This window comes from Alosa sapidissima, chromosome 13 (assembly GCF_018492685.1).
Source record: "Alosa sapidissima isolate fAloSap1 chromosome 13, fAloSap1.pri, whole genome shotgun sequence".
NCBI lineage: Eukaryota > Metazoa > Chordata > Actinopteri > Clupeiformes > Clupeidae > Alosa > Alosa sapidissima.
The window spans coordinates 14628735-14649797 of NC_055969.1; the positions used below are offsets into that span (position 1 = coordinate 14628735).

The following is a 21063-nucleotide window of genomic DNA, read 5'->3' on the forward strand; positions in this document are numbered from 1 at the left end:
ACACACAAATTAAAGGTTAAAGAAGGATGAAGATCTGCACACTGTGGCTCGAGCTTCATGATACTACTGATGCTGAAACCTACTTCACAATATTCTGTATGGTGATGCTTGATGCTACCATGTCCACTCCTACATCCTAAAAACTGAACATTATGGCCCTTTGTATTTGTCTCGTAAATCTGCCACCCGAGTTGGAAAGTATAAATTACCCAGCTGTCTTGCGGCATTTCACGCAGGCACGCCCCCTTTACCTCAGAGTTCTTGAGGGTAGTACCCCGAGGTGGCCGTACAACCTTACGACAAACATGGCTGCGCCCATAGAGCTGGTAAGTCCCGCCCCTTCCGCTATCCCCGCTGGACCTCTAGGTTGAAAAATCGTTAATGCAAGTGAATGTGAGAAAATAATTATTTTTGGGTCCCGTTTGAATTTTGTCATGAATGTGAACATATGTTGTCTGTGAATTTTTAATATAAATTTTCGTGTAAAGAATGCTACAATTGAGCGGGTAGAAGTTTGATGCGGTTAAACTTTGTGTGAGAGCACTTTGTGGGCTACAACTTTCCACTAGACGACAGCTAACTAGTTTCCCATAACAACCATCAGTTGGTCGAGATGTAGAGGGTTATTAAGATCGACTTTGAACACAGTGAACCATACAACTTTACAATCACACTGTATCATAGTGTTAATGTGTTGAGTGAAGCTAGACATGTTTCGAATATTTTTGTTACCATATGTGTGTTTATTCCTGCCGTTACAAAAACTAGCATCTCAGCTAATGTTAGCGATTAGCTCACGTCACAGGCGACATGTAGTCTTTCTCGTTATGTCTTTTCCACAACTGATAGCCAAAGAATCATATAATATACTGTCAAACTCGTAACATGAAAAATTATATTAAAAATTCACAGACAACATATGTTCACATTCATGGCACAATTCAAACGGGACCAGAAAATAATTATTTTCTCACATTCACTTGCATTGACGATTTTTCAATCTAGAGGTCCACTGGGGGTTTAGCAGATGGGCGGGACTTACCAGCTCTATAGTTCAGATGACATGTATTTTCTTTGCATTTGTACTGTGTTGGTCATTTTAATGTCGATGCAATGCTCTTACACACTTGATTACATTGCTGTTTCAATCCGGTCACCATTTCATGCATTGGACGGTCTTGCTGTGCGTGCAATACAATGTAACGATTTCCAGCTGGTTAGCTAGACTAGTATAAGTATATATACTCTTTTGATCCGGTGAGGGAAATTTGGTCTCTGCATTTATCCCAATCTGTGAATTAGTGAAACACACTCAGCACACAGTGAACACACAGTGAGGTGAAGCACACACTAATCCCGGCGCAGTGACCTGCAACAACAGCGGCGCTCGGGGAGCAGTGAGGGGTTAGGTGCCTTGCTCAAGGGCACTTCAGCCGTGCCTACTGGTCGGGGTTCGAACCGGCAACCCTCCGGTTATAAGTCTGAAGCGCTAACCAGTAGACCACGGCTGCCCTGATTAGGCTACATGTACATGTAGCACAAAACAATAACAATGACTAGCCTGCTAATGCACCTCGTGGCTCGAGAGAAACGCGACAGCACTTGTTGAAATTGAAATAGGCGAAATTGAGTTACTAAAAAAAGTTTTTATTATTAATTCACATTGACCATACCCAACAAGGGAGAATGAGGGTCTTGTGTTCTAGACCAATGTCCAGCACTAACGAGACAGCTGCTGCCCTGGTGGCATCCATGTTCTTCCCCAAAAAAAAGACTACAAACCCCAGCGTTCGCACTAGCAACTCATTCGTACATGTCATACGAGTGGGCGCACGAGGATTTACGATACAAAAGGAAAGGGCCATTACTCGTTACTCGAGGTGAATACCATGCTCTCTGACTCATTGTGTTGTGATGAACGTAAACACAAACCGGAACGCATATAGCTCGTCTTACGAGGAACTGACGTCATTTCACAAGTTACGGGTTGTCACAATGGACAACGGGATCACAGGATATCTCATCACATCTCAACAATGATGAGAAAACAGTGTAATATCAGATCTTTTCAGTATAACAGTATAACACTTCCTCTTCTGTACTATGACATTTACATAGTAAATTGACATTTGAATGTATTAAGTTGACATTTACATGTATTAATTTAGCAAGTAATTCGTTCCCATAATTCCCGTAATTCCCTTATGAAGAATTGACAAGTACTAAATTAAGCAATGAAAGTTCTGTCTTATAACATACTAGTATACAATCTCAGTTGTGAATCACACAGTAATGACCAAGCTCGCATTCAGGTTCATTCACAGGGAGGGCCTTCCAGAAGAGTTCATCATTTGGGCCTCACTTACAAGATTATGAGTTTGACCTGCTGTCCTCAGATGCTCGGAAAGGGTTAATTCTGACCAATGTGGTTAGCAGCTAAAGCATCTTTTCAGCTGTGGTGGTGTGAGATAAAGAAAGGGAGAGAGAGAGAAAGAGAGAGAGAGAGAGTGTGTGTGTGTGTGTGTGTGTGTGAGATGGAGAGATTGAGAATGAGAAATGATACCTGAACCCTGGGTGAACTCTCTGAACACACACACTCATGCATGCACACGTACACACCACACACACACACACACACACACACACACACACACTGCTTTATTCAATCTGATATGGCCTAGCCTCAGTTCACCTGTGTTCAAACATGATACCCCTTATTCTAATGCATGATATCCTGGAATACAGTTTAAGGTTTTTTTCCTTTCAATTCCAGCTCCTTCAGGGAGTGAGTTGTAATTCCTGTCATGTGGAAAGACCATTGGCAGATATGAATATTATGATGTGTTTATACAACAATTGTTCAGCTGTCAGAGTTTGAACCTGTGATTTTGGCATGACCTCTGTTGCTTATTCTTTTGCCGACCTGTTGAGATAGACCAGACACCTCCACATTCGCCAGTGTATGCTTTAAAGTGACTGCTCTTTGAAAAATTATACTTTGCAGCTTTATCTCCACAAGAGAATATACCAGAACGTCAACACATATCACAGCACCCCCCCCCCCCCACCCAGCCTCTCTCTCTCCTATTTTCCAAGGGGGGAAAATAGTCTTTATAAACAGCTGCAAACTTTGGGCCTCTGCCGTTGCTAGGCAATGGGGGGGGGGGGGGTTGAGAATGTGCTGCCATGAGTTAAGCCATTTATAAGCACTTTTTTTCGTCTCCCCTCAAGGTGTTTTTGTGGGAGCTCAGCTCAGGGGGGTATGGTCATGGAAATGAACCCTCTCTTTTTGCCCATGATGGGCATCCCATAATCTCCAACGCATGTCCAATTCTGAATAGCTACTTCACCCAGTGTTGCGTGTCTCAGAGATGTGAGGGGAAACCAAAGTGGTGGGATGGGATGCAACCCACCCCACCCCTTGCAAAACTCTCCACCCTCTCTGTACTCCCCAGATGCAGTTATGGGGCAGGGAATGGCCTAGAATGACCATGAACGAGTGTGATATGAATAGCCCTGATGGTATCCAAGGAGAAGATGCCTGCGTACACTAACGCCATTCTATATGTGTGGAGATTTATGAAAAGCTGCCAGGGCCAAAACATACCAGAGTAAATAGAGCTCCTGTTGTCACTTGATAGTACTTTCAATATGAGGGTTTTACCTTACTTTTATGTAACATGTTGGCACGCAAGGAGGGCATGGATATGGGAATGCAAGTTGGGAGATACAAAAAACATCTTGATATGTTTGGAATACTGTAAATATGTGTGGTGCTGTTGATAATCCCAGACACACCAATACTTGTGTGATAGTTCTATATGTATTCATAGTACCAATCAAGCATGATTATTCGTTAATAGGTTTTATTAATGGATTACAGTTTTTGCCCATTGCTTGAACACTATAGACACATGCTTAGACCAAAGTAACAAAACTTTTGTTACTATACCTTAAACACAGTGTAACCATACCTTAAACAAAAGCGCTGCTTTGCACTTTAGTTGCAGTTCTGCAACACACTTGCTCCTGCACACTACACACTATTTCATACATAAGACTCTTTGTTCATAAATGAAATCTCATGGTACCATTGGGACAACACATCTATTCAAAATACAAAACACATTTGGTGATTGAAAACACTTAGACACACATGTAAAAATACTTACTTACAGAACTGAACACCAATCAGCCAGCCACAAATAGGCCTCAGTACAGCCATTTTGAGAACATTGCAAGCATGGAGGCAGGGAGAGGAATAGGTAGAGGAAGAGGAAGACAAAGAGAGAGAGGAGTAGGAGGTAGTCGAAGAGGCTATGCACGGAACAATATTTCAGATGATATAAGAGAAACTTTGGTGGATCATGTGATAAATCATGGCCTGAAAATGAGGGAAGCTGGGCAGAGAGTCCACCATATCTAAGCCTGTTTTACAGTAGTGTGTTTTCATTTTTGTGTTACTGCAATTACTGTCATGTACTGTAAAGTATAGTACTGTGATGTACAGTATTGAGTTGATGTCATTTGTAACTTTTCAGTACTTTCTGTCAAAAACTTTGTTGGAAAAAAAACATAACAAAAACTGTAAGTGTTACATAAACTGAATAAAAGCAGTGAAAATGAAAGACTGCAGTGTTTAAATAAAGTACACTAGTGTGTTGCTGCTAATCTGAAAGTGTATTCATATGATGCAAGTGTGTAGTATTTTGTCATCAGAGTGACATTTTGACAAAGGATTGTTAGGTTTTGATAGTAGTGTTTGAATTTGACATAGATGTGAATGGTTTATTTCCCAGTGCTGTGTCTTCTGTGCATGTGTGTAAACTTTTGACACAATGAGCCGAGTTTTGCAAAAAGTGTTCAAGCAATGGGAAAAACTAATATAGCTGCAAGCAGCAATGAGGGGGCCAAGCAGATAGGCTGGAGTAACCATGGCAACGAAATGCTGTTAGCTCAATGCTGCAATCAGACGTATGGCCATAAGCTGTCAAAGCAAGTTTCACGTCTAGCACGTCAAAAGTTACAAGGCAAAATGCATTTTTGCTAATTGCAGTGACCCTAGAGGTCAAAGGTCACAACATTTCTTCGGCATTCACCTGATGGGGTCATGAGTCCATGTACCAAGTTTGGTTTTGATACATGCAACGATTGCTGAGATATGAGCTCACTTCCTGTTTGGCGGCTTCGCCACAAATTTCGATTGGATGTGACGGGCGAACGCTTCTATCAATTGTTACAGAAATAAATGAAGTGACAAGGCATGGTCTGAAGATGGTCTGTGCCAATTTTGGTGAAGATCAGATGAAATTTGTGACCTGTGCGAAATTGTTGGTGTTTTTGATCAAATCAAATATGGCGGCCGAATAAATTATATTGATGTGACAAGTTGCCCTCAGTTGACCTAAGGACCTTTCACAGTATTACCAGACACCGCTAGTACAATTTAATTCTAAGCACAGCAGCAGCTACAGGCCAAAAGGCATGTTTGTGAATTTCAGCGCCCCCTAGAGGTCAAAGGTCACCAAATTTCTTGAGGGTCCTCCTGATGGGGTCATGAGTCAATGTACCAAGTTTGGTTTTGATACATGCAAGGGTTGCTGAGATATGAGCTCACTTCCTGTTTGGCGGCTTCGCCACAAATTTTGATTGGCTTTTACGGGCAAACGGTAATACTTCCGAAGACAAAAAGTGATAACTTTTGTGAGGCTTAGTCTGAAGATGATCTGTGTCAAATTTGGTGGGAATCAGAGAAAGTATGTGACCCCTGATACATTTTAAGTGTTTTTGATGAAATCCAAAATGGCGGAAAATCCATCATGGCGGAAAATGACGTCATAGGGTGCGTTGAACTCGGCTTGGTCCAAGGATTCCAACAATACCTGACTTTTGAAAATCGGACCAACGTCCAACTTTGGCCTGTTGGTGGCGCTAGAGGGTTCGAGTTGCCGACATGAAACTTGGTGACATGAATCATGGGACCGTCCCCAATCAGTGTGGCAAATTTCCCAACTTTTTACCATACGGTTCTATGGGCTGCCATAGACTCCCATTGCATATAATAATAATAATAGGAAAACGTAGAAACACAATGAGGTCCTCGCAGCTTCGCTGCTTGGCCCCCAATAATAGAATTGGTCCTCGATTCAAAAAAGTGTCATTGTGGAAGAAGTTTTGCCAATGTCTGACATTTTCTTCTAGAGCCGCCTGAAGCAAATTTATGACTTCCTGAGTCATAGCTTAGGCCTGCATCAGCCCTAGCGTCAGTAATACGGGAGTAAAGATCTCATTGTGTCCCCATTTTATTACCAAACGCTGATGTCAAAAACTCCCAACCTGGAAAAAGTAAACTTGAACCTCCTGAAATCGCTAAACATTTTCTCAGTTATTTATTTATTTATTTTCTGTGTGAAGCCAAAAAACTCCTGTATGGGTAAGAGTGTTCATGAAGGAGTGAACATCAAAACAGGACAGTGCCGAGATTTATTGAGTGGTGATGTGGAGTGTGATGTCTACTGGATCTGGGAGTGCTTACCGTGAGAAGGAAGAGAGCAATGCACGTGGTTGAAGAGTGCTTAATCATGTCCGCTAATAAACACACTGTATGTCTCAAATGAGGATAATACAGCCTATTAATCCTTCAAGTGATTTTCTCTACAAATATTAAATATATAATAGTATATTGTGATATAAAAATTATGATTAAAGCAATTCATTTAGTGAATGTTAATGGATAGCCTAACTTATATATACAGTTATGAACAAAATTATTCATACCCCTGGCAAATATTGATTTAATGTTGATTTTCTCTTGACCAATCTGTTTGTTCTGACTGAAAATGACACTGCCACATGGCTAAAGGTTGTAATGCAATGTGGTAGAAACATGGAATCAAAAACACATTAACCGAGAACCTTTAACAAAGTGTATAGGCATTCACCTCTTAGTAATTAACAGAGTGAGTCTATCATGTACGCATTCTGACATTATAACCAATGGCAAAGTGGTCCCCTACAGTAAATAAGTCAGCAATACAAAACAAGCAGAGCTGGCGAGTGTGAAGTGACAGAATTATTAGCAGGTTGAGCAGTGTTGCAGGAAACCACATAACAATCTCCATGTATTCTGCTAATTCAAGAAACTGATAGTGAAAGTTCTCAAGAAACTGATGGTTAAAGTTCTCAAGAAAATGTTTAAGAGTTTAGTGTGTGTGTGTGTGTGTGGGGGGGAGTAACCTACACGTTACTCATCTTGCACTGGATCATCTTCCTGAATCTCAATATTCTTATCACAAGTGTGGGGAAATTACTAAGTCAGCACCAAGAGGCTACAGAGGCTACATTCAGGTCCACATTTCTTACTCTATCTCTTCACCAGATCTTCAGTATTCTCCTGAGGCAGGTGTTAGTGACTGTTTGCAGCCTGTTTACTGTTCGTTTAGTTGTTCTCCATGTTGGTCCATAAAACAACACCTGCTTCATGTTGGAGTTGTAAATGCGTTGTTTGTTGTTGATTGAGATGTTTTTTGCACTCCAAATCTTTCTGAGTGGAACACTTTCCTTGTATGTGAAGGTCTCCACCTCCTCAAGGGCCTTGTTGTGGATGCACATGGGGTTGCTGAATTTGGAGTGGATTTTCATGATCTGTGTCTTTGCTGTGTTGGGTGTCAGTCCAAGTTTCGATGCAGCTTGTGAGCCTGTGTGTCTTTTCTTGCATTTGTTTGTGTGTGTGTAAAAGGTGAACTATGTCGTCTGTAAAATCAAAGTCGTCCAGCTGGTCCCATAATGTCCACTGGATCCCCCCCGCCTGTCAGTTGTTTCCTTCATGATCCAGTCAATTGCCAGGAGGAAAAGGAATGGAGAAAGTAGACATCCTTGTTTAATGCCTGTTCTGACATTGAAGCTCCGGGAGAGTTGGCCTGCATGGGTGACTTTGCATGATGTTTTTTCATATGAGTTCTTGATTATGTTTATGATCTTAGTGACCATAGTGATGTCCTGTCTAATGCTTTCCCAAAGTCGATGAAGTTGATGTATAGGAACACGTTCCATTCAATAGATTGTTCGATGATGATGCGCAATGTTGCTATAATTCAGTTATTGTGGAAAATTTAAATGTTTAGGGTTATTTTGCTAAAGGTTTTATATCTGAAAATGTTCAGGGCTTCAAACTGTACAAGTTCACCAAGTGTCATGCCTTTATGAAGGAATTGGACCTCATTTTTACATATCCCCTGTACTTTGAAAGTTCAATAAAACTGCCAAAGGTGTTGTGGAACATTAACCTATGCACAAATAATTAAAATGTTGACAATGGTTCACCACTTGGATTTTCATGGACTTTTGGTATGTGATGGTTTGTGGAAGGTTTCATGAACTAAATACAACAAAAATAATTTGCTGTTGCGATTAGGGCCTGTCCACACGGAGACGCTTTTTAGGTTGAACGCAGACGTTTTGCTTCGTCTTGGCCGAGCGTCCAAACGAATTCTGTAAACGCACTGCCCGAAACCGCACTTTTCTGAAACCTGGTCCCAGAGTGGAAACATCTGAAACCGTAGCCCGTTTGAATTCATTTAGACAGCGAAACCGCACATCCTGCTTGCGTATCGATGATGTCATCGCCACACCTCAGCTGCCCTGGACTTGCACTTATATTGCCTAACAATACTAGTTTTCATACATGACATTACCTACGATTACACTCCGTAAGATAAATATCACAACTGGTGCTGCGCAGCGCCGATAGCGTATGACTTGGTGGACTGAACACTGTTTTTCCCGGTGTTTTTTTATGCATTCTAGCTACTGTCAGTGACACGAGAGAACTTAAGTTATTAGGAAAGTGCGGTGTAAGTTTAGGCTACATTAATTTGTGCGTAGTGCCAGTGTCATTCATTTATTTTACATGTCTTACAACATATATAGGCCTACATGCATTCACAGTCGAGTGAAATCAGATATAGGCCTAAGCATACAAAGATGCTTAAAACTCACGTTAAGCCGATGGTAGCACACTGAATGCAAATGCGCGATTTGATGCAGGCAAACGTATTGACTGTTACTAACGAAGGTTTTATAGCAATATTATAAATGTGGCGACAGAATAGCCTACAACTTGGGTAAGCCTTGCGTTTAGTAGCCTAATTGCGGTGATAGCCAAAACTAATGTGAATCACGGACTATCCTACAACCAAAGAAAGTAAAGGTGATTAGTAGGCCTACCTGTGTTAGCCAAATAAAGGACGGGACTGCACCCTTCACAAACCGTAAAATAAAGTTTATTAGTTTTACAGTTGACTACAGTTGACAGTTCACCATCAGTCCACACAAACAATTCTGGTTTCCTTGCACTAGCCATTTCGTCGTAGCCTATTCTGTCTGTTTGTAAAGCGCAAGTTTTGGTCAATTTCTGTAAAGAAACAGTGCCACCTATAGGCCTCGGGTATGAAGTAATGTGTTGAGATGGATCCGTTTGGACGCAAATATTCTTGATACGGTTCCAGGGAAGACGGAGGGAAAAAAGATCGGTTTGGTATGTGTGGACTAGGCCTTAGTCTTTGGTTGGGTGATTTTTTTTCTTCTCACAGATTGCCAAGACTAATAGATCACTTGACTGCCTGTTGTGATAGAGCTGTGTTGAAGGCTCCATTGTTTTGGACTCCTGTAATGGCACTGTGAGGGTTATGCCACCTGTTGTCCTCTTTCACAACATGTTCTAGACTGGGACATTCACTAATCTGGTGTGATATGTCAGCCACACCGAACTTGACCTTGAGTGTTTCTATTTATGTGAGGGAGCCTCACAAGTTGTGTGCGAGAGAGGACAGAATTTAAAGGAACGTGCCAACTTTTTTGGTAGATTAGCTTATGTGCTGTCCATCCCATAGTCAGATAAGAGGATACATACTCTACTCTTCTCTTGGCAGGCAATAACCCAGTCTGACACATGTCGGTGTGTTCCTTTAAGACAAAGGTACAATACAAACATTAACGTAATTGTAGGAAAGAGTTGTATAAGCGTTGACCCCATAGATATCATGGTGTTAAATGTACAAAATGTAATTAAAGCATAAGAATATCTTATGTAACATTGTCAAGGTGCACTAAGCAATGCCACACGTCTTTTAGGCTAAAACCTTTATGTCATATGGTGGCGCATTGCATTCACATCACAAAAAAATAATCAGGTTATCTCATAATTATGAGATAATTTTCTCGTAATTATGAGATAGTATTACGAGAAAATGATCTCGTAATTATGAGATAAAGATAGGACCCGTGCTAAGGATCTAAACAGCCTTTCAATAAAAGCAAGCACATATTTCCTACTGATTTCCTGCTTTGAATGACTTTCGTACTTTGAGAGATTAACATGTCTTTAAGTGGCATGAAAAATAAGCCTGTCAAATCGCCAACAACCCCAAAGCAAAGAGTATAGAAGCTTCGATAGGCTACTCTTTGCCCAAAGGCAATACAATGTTGCACGTTGACAGTCCTAACCAGTAGGTGTACTACGCATAGGGCTACCTCCATCCACGTTGTCACACGCAGGCCTATTGTTTATTTTGTGCAGCTAGGCTTCTTGTTCCAGTGGCATTGATGAGTTAAACAGTCACATTTTTCCTACACCTATTATATTGAGAGAAAATAGTCAGTTGTAAACAAAGAACTCTTCTTATGTAACCCTTTCGTAAATGGACTGAAGTTGGCTCTAAATATCTACTTTTATTGATTATGCTAACCGTTAGTCCAAGCAGGGAAACAGTTTCTCATATACATTAACCATAAGCTAACACATTAGTTTCTATTCTGTAACTTGAAATGCTGGTCTACATGATTGCTCTTAAACAAAACATCGAAGGAAATAACTGAGATGTACTCTGTTGGTCAGTGAATCCTAAGTAAAGGTTTGAAAGGAACTTTAGCTTCAGACTGCTCTTGGGAAGCTGTTGTCTATCTTCTCTAATAGCTAGACCATGCCATTGCCACACACAAGTGGGGGCAGAATTGAAAATGTGTCATAAATCATAATTAGGCTATCTCGTAATTACGAGATAATTATCTCATAATTATGTCATAATTATGAGATACTATTTCATAATTATGAGATGATTATCTTATCTTATTATACTGAGATATAACCTGATACTTTTTTTTTTTTGTGATGTGAATGCAATGCGCCACTGTAATGTCACTTACTGCAAACATCACCTAACCAACCACTAGCTGTCTCTGTCCTGAATACACTGTAAAAAAAAAAAACGCAATCTCTGTGGACAGCTCAGGCTCCATAAATGGCAACAAAAACAACCTGGGCAAACCTAGTGCATAAAAACATAACAAACTGTTCCAGCAAATCACAGACGAGATGCGCGTTTAGAAGAGTTTCAATTGCACGGGAGCAGCACGAGAGAGAGGGGGAGGAAGTAACGAGCTAGCTCTCTTTGTTTGAAAGTCAATAGAAGTGACGTTACCCAGCATTGCTTAGAGCACCTTTAAATAAAGCTGTTTTTTATCTTTGTGCCTGATGTCCTGAGGCATGACCAAACTGGAGCACAATCTGCAGTTACAGCAAAAAATCCACATGGTAATATGTGGATATAAGGAAAAGGCAGAACATTTTGAAAATGTCAACAATAACAGATAATGACTTTGTTATCAATAATATTTTGATAGCAATAATATATATGTGTTTGATTCATTCCATTTCATTGTTGTAATGCACCACAAGTTCTTCTATTTTCTCATTTGTAGAACACTTTGAATTACTGATGTGTGAATTACCAATGCATGAACTGAGGTATATAAATAAACTTGCCTTTTTGAAATAATTGATTACCGAAGAGTATTTGAATGGTCTATTGTTTAAAAAATGTAGGCTACATATTCATTTGGCTATGGCTGGTTTTATGAGACATGCTAATGTGGAGTAAAGAAAGGGCTTCACAGTTTTCCCCAATCACAGGTGGAGATGGTTGCTGGTATCAGAAACATCCTCTGGGACCTTTTGTCCTGTGTCATTCAGAGCAACTCAACCAACATCCCCAAATCCCCTCTCCAGATCAGCCAAGGGGTTCGGCCCAACTGTGAAAAGATCATCCTCCATTGACACCTGTTCCCTACCCGCAGTCACCTCCCTTAAGCTACACTTAAGCAAGCTGTGCTGTCTGGGCTGCAAGGATAATGCAGGACGACCGTAGTGTTTCGCTCTGCAATACAATGTAGTATAACCTAGAAAAATGGCTTCAAACTCATTTTAATGCCGCAATGACTTGAGGATGTTGAGGTGACTGGTGTGTCTGACATTGCCAGTGTGTGCCCTGGTATTGCACTGTAACATTGTTATAACGGATAGGAGCATGACCCTTTTTGTCAGTTTTAGGCGAATTGGGTACCCCCTTAGCACTGAATTGGGTACCCAGTACTCTGAAAATTGACAAAAAGGGTTATTTGAAAAAAAAAATTTAGCTGATGCTTTTATCCGAAGCGATTTACAAGTAAGGATGAATATTCAAACTACATTGCAAAAGGAGACCACAGTGTAACAATAGATACTACCTTGCAAACACCACAAGACACGAAATGTCCTCTTTCTGAGTGGCGAGATGTGAATTCCTATAAGCAGCAGTAAAGAGGTTCAGACTAAAACTAGTGAAGTAAAAGGCACACAAACGCTTTCCAACCCCCACTCAACAGCTCTGATGCTACTGAAAATGCTTGCTAACATGCTAACTGGTGTCTTTTGGCAATGTACTGTGCTTTTCATATGATGTATGTTTGTGTTGGGTTCTGGTCTGGGAAACAAAACCAAATAGTACATATAATGGATGGCTATTGGTCACAACAAGTGTGTTTATCTGTCCTTCACATGACCATATGACATCAAAATGAATTTGAGGATGATGCCAAAACTAGAAGCCTATGAAAATGTGCCTCTAAAAGTGCCAAATTAGTGCATGGTGTTTCTTGAACGTATCTGCTTTGAGTAATGGAATGAGAAACAAATACTAGTCAAGGATAAGGCAGACATGTACTCTCACATCACTCTACAGTCCCTAGCGGCAGTGTGTATCTTTATCTAGATTTGCCATGCCTTTGGGGGACTAAAGGGGAAAATGAATTCGTCCCAGCAATTCAGAAAAAAAAAATAGAAGAGAACAGCTCACAACTCTTAGTAATGACCTTTAAACGTCACCCGCATACAGTACAAACAGACATCCATTAATGCTGCCCTCCAGTTTTTTGAGTGCTTGGCCTTCATTTGAATGAAAGCCCCATGCTGAAGACCGAAGACCAGCATCTAGATGATGAGGCCTCTCTGCCCATACGTTCCCATTAACACCAACTAGCTGACATCGCTTCTGCATTAACCTGGCTTTTCTGTGCCATTTTTTTCAGTGCCAAGGCCTAATTGACCTCATTGGATGAGCAGATTACCTCGGGTTTTCACCCTTGACAGCCTCCATTTGATGATGCTTCATTAAAGCCATGCACTTTCGAAAGCCTCTCTCTCTCTCTCTTTCTCTCTGGGGCAAATGGCCTTGTCACAGCAGCCGAAGCTGCAGCATCCCAATCCTAGCCTGACGAAACGCTTCCCACATCTGTGGCCCCCACGTGTCCCGCCATCCCGCTCCTGAGAACGTTGGAGCGAGAGCGAGCCCTCCGACAGTCCAAGCGAGGAAAATCTGCATGTATTAGTGTTATACAACTCAGCACTTAACCCCACTTATCAAATCAAGTGCATTACCATCTAATCAGTGCCTTCAGTCGTTAGCACATCACCTCTCTCTCTCTTTCTTTCTCTCTGTCTGTCTCTCTCTCTCTACTTCTCTTCCCACAGTCCAGTCCTGCTGGATGGGACAGGCAGTCATGCTCGACTCCAGTCAAGCTACCACCGGATGTGACAGGCATTCATGGGAGATGCTGTAACAAACGTCTGGCTGTCATTGTGTTTAAATATATAATACATCTAAAAGTATTCAAAGATGACACATCTGGTGCTTTCCAAATGTTGCAATGTCAATTCAGCAGTGCATTCAGCCTTTATTTGAGAACAGATATGCACAATACAACGCCCATAATAAAAAACAGTCTGAGGACTCTTATCTGATATCCTTGGTTTGCTTTATGATTGTGAGACTATGTGCTGAACATGCCAGAGAGATCAGGAGCTTTCCTTTATGCAACTTAGCAGAGATATTGTGACTTTCAATCCCTCCTCGCCCGGCGTGCTAAGTATAGCAAACCACCGACAGAATGAAATCAGCCAGACAGCCCCTCAAGGCAGTGCGATAACTGCCACAATTGAGCTAATGAATGCCAGCGTGTTTGCACAGGTAGAGTTGTGTGTGACAGCTGTTTCACAAACTGTCTCTATGCTCACTTTCGTCTGACTGTCAGGAGTCTTGGCGTGTGAAGACACTTTCCCTCAAACGAGACATGCCCACTTTTCTTTTTCCCCCCATTTGCTGCAGAATGAAACGGCCAACGGTCTCTTTGCACTTTTTGCGTTCTCTGTGCAGTTCACCGGCAATGTCCAAATTTGTGAACTGTTTTTTTCCCCTTCTCTCTCTTCTGCACATGGGATTAACTATTCCCTTCCATTTGTAGCATTTAAGTTCATGTTTGGGCTCATTTCAGATTTAAATCTCGTTTGGAGCAGACTATCATTTGCATGAATGTCAAAGTTCCCTGTCGCGGTTTCATTTGAGAGAAACATTTTCAAATCCACGGAAATCTAACATTAAGAAGGGGTAAAATATTGCATGTGCGGATTAGGACGTTACAAGAGATTGTGTGCATAACTCTTTGGCGCCGGTGCCACAAATTTTATGGAAGTGGTCTAAATCCAGGATCTCCGTCCCTCTCTCTTCTCTCTCTTTCCATCTCTCTTTCTCTCTCCCTCTCTCTCGCTTTCTCACTCTCACTCTTTCCCTCTCTTTGTGTGCTTTAGCTGGGGTAAAACAAATCCAGGACAGCAACCTCAATCGGCCGTAATCCATTTTCAGTGGTACCAGGAGATTTCCAACCCTGTGAGCCGGGCTTGCAGTGGATTGCCAGGGTTCACTCTGGCCAGATGACATACAGAGGGCTCTTATGCAAGCCATACCAGCTGTGCTCGGTACTGGGCTGCTGTGTTGCTCTGCCGTGCTGCAAAGATCGTCTTTACATAAGAGGCCTTGGGATGGTCGTTTTTTTTTTTTTGTATGTATTTCTCAGAGACAAGTGCACATCTTAAAGGAAGGGAAAACAGTTTCAAATTTATGGAGGGCGACACACACTCTGTTTCGCAATCCGTCTTTTAATGGCTGATATGTGTGATAGCACTGCATGTCCCTGTTCCTGTTGACATTGCCAGTAGCTTGACCTGTAATAGCCTCTGGGTAGTTGTTTTGAATCGAGGGCAAACATGTTCCAAAATATGAACATATTGTAATGATTTGGCTAACTGGCATTTTATACTGATAAGGAGGTTTTTAATAGTTCTGGCTATTGGAAATAGCACACTAACCTGTAAGACCTGTATGTCTCTCTCTCTCTCTGTGTGTGTGTGTGCGTTTGTGTGTGAGGGAATACTAATAAATGTACTGTAGTTCTCACTCAAACATTAATGGCGTGTGCCAGTGATAAAAACGTACTTACTGTGGGCAATTTTCATGTTTAGTAACTGGAACAATGAAGTGTACACCAGACCAACTGTTCATAGGCTTCAGTCTTTCTGTAGTGCACATTACCATATTAATGCCATGTGGAACTGAGACCGTCTTATGTCAGTCTGTGTGTTGTTTTGATCTGTCAGAGAGAGTACAAATTAGCATTTCATCAATAATTATTATGCACATATGTCAGGCTTTCAAGAACCCTTCAATGCATTTCAGACGTATGTTGGGTTTTGTCTTGAGAAAAAGGCTTTGGCTAAGTTGGTCAAGTCTGTGTGGCCAATGCACCAATGTTGTGCTATGCTGATACAAAGGTTATGTACTTCACTATGGTAACCATGGCAAGCACACATGTGAATACGCATGGTAAATATTGTCAGCAGTTGTTTTTCAAAAACAGTTACCGGTATATGCTCTTTCTCTCTTAACTGTTGGTGGATGTGACATTTCTCTCATTCAGACCGCACTGTTTCTTTCACGTCATGAGGCCGTGATTTGGTGAATGTACGCATGGGCTGCCAACACTATGTAGTTACCATTCATGCTGTCATCTGATGCCATGTTTTTGCAAGCCATCTGTGTAACGAGAGACTGAGTAATCAACTGTTTCCACAGCACAGGGCCATGTTTGTTATGAAATGGACTTTGCTATGCTTGCAATAAATAAATAAGTTTATTAAAAATAAAAGATATTTACACATATATATATATATATATATATATATACAGTATAGACTTATATTGTTTCATTTCTGCTGCCAAAATAATGCCACAATCTGTATTTGTCGAAGTGATAGAGGGTGTAATAATAAGAGTGGTGAATACAGAGCGTGTGAAATCCTTTAATTCACTAAAGCATGGGAAATACCATGAGTTGGCAAAGGCCACTGGCAGGTGTTGTGCTAATGCTGTGACGTGAGTTGACCCTGATGCCATTTTTGGGTGTCGGTGACCAGGCGCTGACCTCTGCGGCCGGGGACCCGCTGATCTGCGTTAAAGCCCTGAGCCTAAATCCTGCTCAGACTGGGAGCACTAATGCCCACTGGTGCGGGCCCTACACGACACACTCCCGTCACTTCTCCCAGGGCTCGGACGCTTTTTTAGCCCCAGCATCTGAGAAGGGATTTGTGCTTTGAGCCTATCCCTTCTTGCTCTAGTCTCTCTCTCTCTCTCTCTCTCTCCTCCATCTCCCTCTTCTCTGCCCCCTCTCATCCTCCAGCCTCTCTCCATCATCTCATCTCTCTTCATCTTTCTGAGTCAACTCTTCTCTCCTCCTCCACACAGACACACACACACACACACACACATGCACTGAGTCAACTCTTCTCTCTGCTCAAAGCCAACCCCTACACACACACACACACACACACACACACACACACACACACACACACACACACACACACACACACACACACAGTGATCCTCTCTTTCTTATAGGTGCATAAATCAACACAGCTGCAATGTGAAGTGCAATCCGAAAAGATCTATGTGTTGATTAATTCATTCACTGCAGCTTTCTTGCCAGGAGTTCCAGAGATCAGTCCTTTGTGCCTGCCCTGATTCTTTTATTCCTGTTATGCAAACACAATTATGTTGGTATGTGTGTGTGTTTGTATTAGGGTTAGTGTGTGTGTGTGTGTGTAAGACAGAAAGAGAGAGGGACACAGAGAGAGAGAGAGAGAGAGAGTTATTTGGTACCTTTTTCATATTGTCCATTATTTTCCTCAAACCCATTCACGCCCACATAACTGTTTGCAGTAAGCACAGCGATGTGGACCACATTCCGGAAGGACTTGAAGTGTTAATTAATCCATTCAGTGCAGCATTGTACAGCTGAGCTTGCTTCTCACTTCACTTCCCACCCTTTTTTTACCCCTCCTCCTCGCGGGTGCACAAAAAACAAAGGCACATTACCCTTTCATCCAGCTCGCGGCATACAGACCGAAAAAACTATACCCATGTAATCAGTGTAGGCTACCTACTACCCGACACACACTCTTAAGTCCTGCTACTATTATGTCTAATAATATGTATTATAGTTGCTGGTGCCATTTTTGTTTTTTTCTTTTTGGTCATAGACTGCAATCAAAGAGAGGCAGTTAGTGTGAGTGACAACAAGCTGCTAATTACGCCTAGCTTAAGGGATGTCCTTTGATCGAGTCCCTTTTTGAAACGTGGAGCTTCTTTTGCTCTTTTAGTGGTTACTTTGGAACTTTCTTGACAGAACTCTCCTAAAGAAATAGAACCGTTCCCTTAAAAATACTCCTCTCCTCTCCTCATCCACCACTACCCCAATAACCTCCCTCCCTCCTTGATTTACAAAAGGGTATTTTGTGAGGGAATAGCTGCATGTCACTGTTGGCTATGCCAATATTTCTCAGGCCAAGTTCTTGTACCACAGTTTCATTGCATTTCCCCCCTCTTCCCAGGAAAGGAGAGAGTCACTGGCGGGTCATCGCTCGGGTTCCAGCGCTAAAATAAACAGCCTTTTATTATTGTTATGCTTGGGCCTGGACACAGAATCTCAGAGAGGGGCTCGGAACAGCTGCCAGGGAGCCGGGGGCCTTGAAGAAAGACTTCAAATCTTTTCGTCTCGCCCACTTCTTTGTCAGCGGGGGCCGGGCGTGGCTCCCGCTATTAATGCTGAACTTTCTGCCTCTTTAGGAGAGGAATATAAAAATGAATCAAAAGTAGAGTCACGTGGCTCTAGGCTATAATGATGTCTTGGATGTCTTTGTGTGCACGTGGTTATACATTCAAAATGTTTTTGGAGAAGTTCCTCTTTAGATAGCTGTCTAAATTATGCAGTTTGTTTTGTTTTTTGTTTGTGGTTTGTTTTTCCCTGAGGGCTGGAATGCATGGGGGTGATGTTGGGTAAGGTTCAGTCCACAGAACAGTTGACAGCTTTCCTCTGTGAGTGACTGTTCTTGTTTTTTTTCCAGATCCACTCTGCTGACCTTGGCATTGACTTATCACAGGTGTTGAAACAGGAATTCTGTTTTTTTTCTTCTTCTGGAAATGTGAGCATTGAGAAAAGCTTGGCCTTCAAAGTTCCCTTTTCAGCTATGATAACCAACAAAAATATATCTAATGTAGTGTATAAACATTTACTATGAGATGTTGCTTTATGTCGTATGCCACATATATGCCATACTGTCAGACGTCTAAATCATCTCCATTTAAACCGTCAGTGTGGTTTGTGACCATGCATGCTGCCTGACCCTAGTGGTCACCAATGCTATTTGATTCTCTCATCCTGCTCTTCAGTGTGGTCTCCTAAAGGGGAAGCCGTGAAGTCTGCACATTACACCGTGATCAAGTGATATGATCAAGCCTGCGCCACATATCTGGCTGTGGCTTCCAGCCGCATAGTAATAAAGGTCGGCGCTGAAATGAAGCCATAGCACCCTCACTGATCGCCCTGTCCCCAGCATGAAATTTGAGCTGCACACACACAGCCACTTTGATCACTTTATAAACATGGTGACAAGCCTCGACACTACTGTGTTGTGTTGACTAAACCATGTGCTATACACTTAGTAAACAAATTACCAGAATTACTTGTGCCAAAGAAAAATATGACGTGACGCCCCTGGCAAGTATTCTGAGAATCCACACCAAAAATATAATCACTGAACCCTAAGTGTTGGTAAACACTGGCATAACATAGGAAAAAATACAGATTGGCTAAATCCAAGAATGTAGTTTTGGGGGAATTCCACATAGACTGTTTTACTTGGGCCACATTGAGACAGTTCAATGTAGTTATACACACCAGTTGGAGCACATAGTTGGGTAAGGACACACCCTACCTCTTTTGGATCTCAAATCCAAATATAAAAGTCAAGATAAAGCCATATATCTTATTGATGGAAATTTCCCCTCCAGAACATCATGATCTTAAAATGGTGCTGCATTGACCTATTTGTTCGGTTAAAGGTTGTATCAGCGATAGCGGGGATACGCCACTTCTGTTGATGTTCAAACAAAACTGAGAGCCAGCTCGCTACTCCATCCCCCTCCCTCCCATGCAATTAAAACTCTCCTAAACGTGGTTTGAAACTAGAGATGCACCGATATGGAATTTTAGGGCCGATAACGATAACCGATATTTATTGGTTTGTTGTGGCCGATACCGATACAATAACCGATAATATTACTCTTGAAAAAAAATTGTGAAAGGTGATTTGGGGAAAGCATTTAATAAGCATAAACACTTTGTTTTGCTTTTGAGGGGTTGCCAACCCTTGTTGGTAGCAATTGTTTTTGTGAACAGATCTCGGAGCCTAGGCTGCCTACAGAGACGCGTTTTTTGACGGCCTGCTTATGGGGCAGGCAGCTAGCGTATCGTTAGGAAAGATTATATAAATGTGATCATTTATGTTTGGGCCTTTTTTAGGCCTGAAATCGCTGATACAACCTTTAGGGCGATTCCATTTTTATTTTATTTTTTTATTAAACATTGACAGATTTAAGGTGATTCCATTTTTAGCTTGATTGTCCCGTGTCAGGAAGAAGATTCAGGGGCCTAATTTATAAAGCGTTCTTACGCACAGGGGCGCCTGCAGGAATTAATGCTATGGTACACACACCCATCAAACCCGAAAAAAAAAAAAAAAAACGTTCACGCGTGGACAGTATTTTTCCTTTAGGTTCGTGCATACATAACATAACAACATCCACATGCAATAATGCAACAACAACGTCTGCCATTACCTATTCATTTGGGCAACTTTATACATCCCTATACAGGCTAAAGCTACCTTTAGTTGTGTTATAGCTACTGTAACGTCTACTCTCATAGCAACACTTAGAACAAGTCTTACTGATCCTAGCACTCACCAGCCGTTTTATACTGACAAGTAACTGTTAAAAACAGCACTCACCGACGCACTTATTCTTACTGTACTCTAATGTTTTTTTTAAACTATACTAAAATTGTGAGAATTGTTCTAAAACTTACTGTTTACCATGTTGTTAGTCGCTTTGGTTAAAAAGCGTCAGCCAAATGTAATGTAATGTAATGTAATGTAATGTAACGTCTGGCTTTAAACAGCTGTAATGCAGTCGTTCTGACAAGCACACCAATTGCTCCTCTAGCTTTGCTGCCTCCATCCTTTCAGTTTTCATTGTTTAAACTTGTGATATCCATGATGAGTATTGAGTTAGTGAATTAGCTCAACATTGTGTGCTGATAACCATATAGAAAGCTGAGTAAAAGAAAACAAGTAGCCTATGCGTGCCTGCGTGCGTATTCTCTCCTGCTCAAACATGCGTGCGTGTTCATTTTGATAAGTGTTCACTAACTTTACTTAATAGAAAATTGTAAATAGCCTGATGGCATGCAACTAATGGGATACTGTGCATAGTTGGAAAGGTATGGTAGGCCAATATGGTG

General features: G+C 41.5%; 2 long non-coding RNA genes across 3 annotated transcripts in view; one reads left to right on the top strand and one right to left on the bottom strand.

Annotated features, from left to right (window-relative positions):
* Positions 1–18998, top strand: part of LOC121679792 — a 50745-nt gene extending 31747 nt beyond the window's left edge. The window contains exons 3-4 of the long non-coding RNA XR_006021430.1: positions 18608–18685; positions 18933–18998. This is a non-coding gene — a long non-coding RNA (uncharacterized LOC121679792). The remainder of the gene's footprint in view (positions 1–18607; positions 18686–18932) is intronic.
* LOC121679790 overlaps positions 1–21063 on the bottom strand; it is a 57874-nt gene that overhangs the window by 30000 nt on the left and 6811 nt on the right. The gene's annotated exons all lie outside the window — the stretch shown is intronic.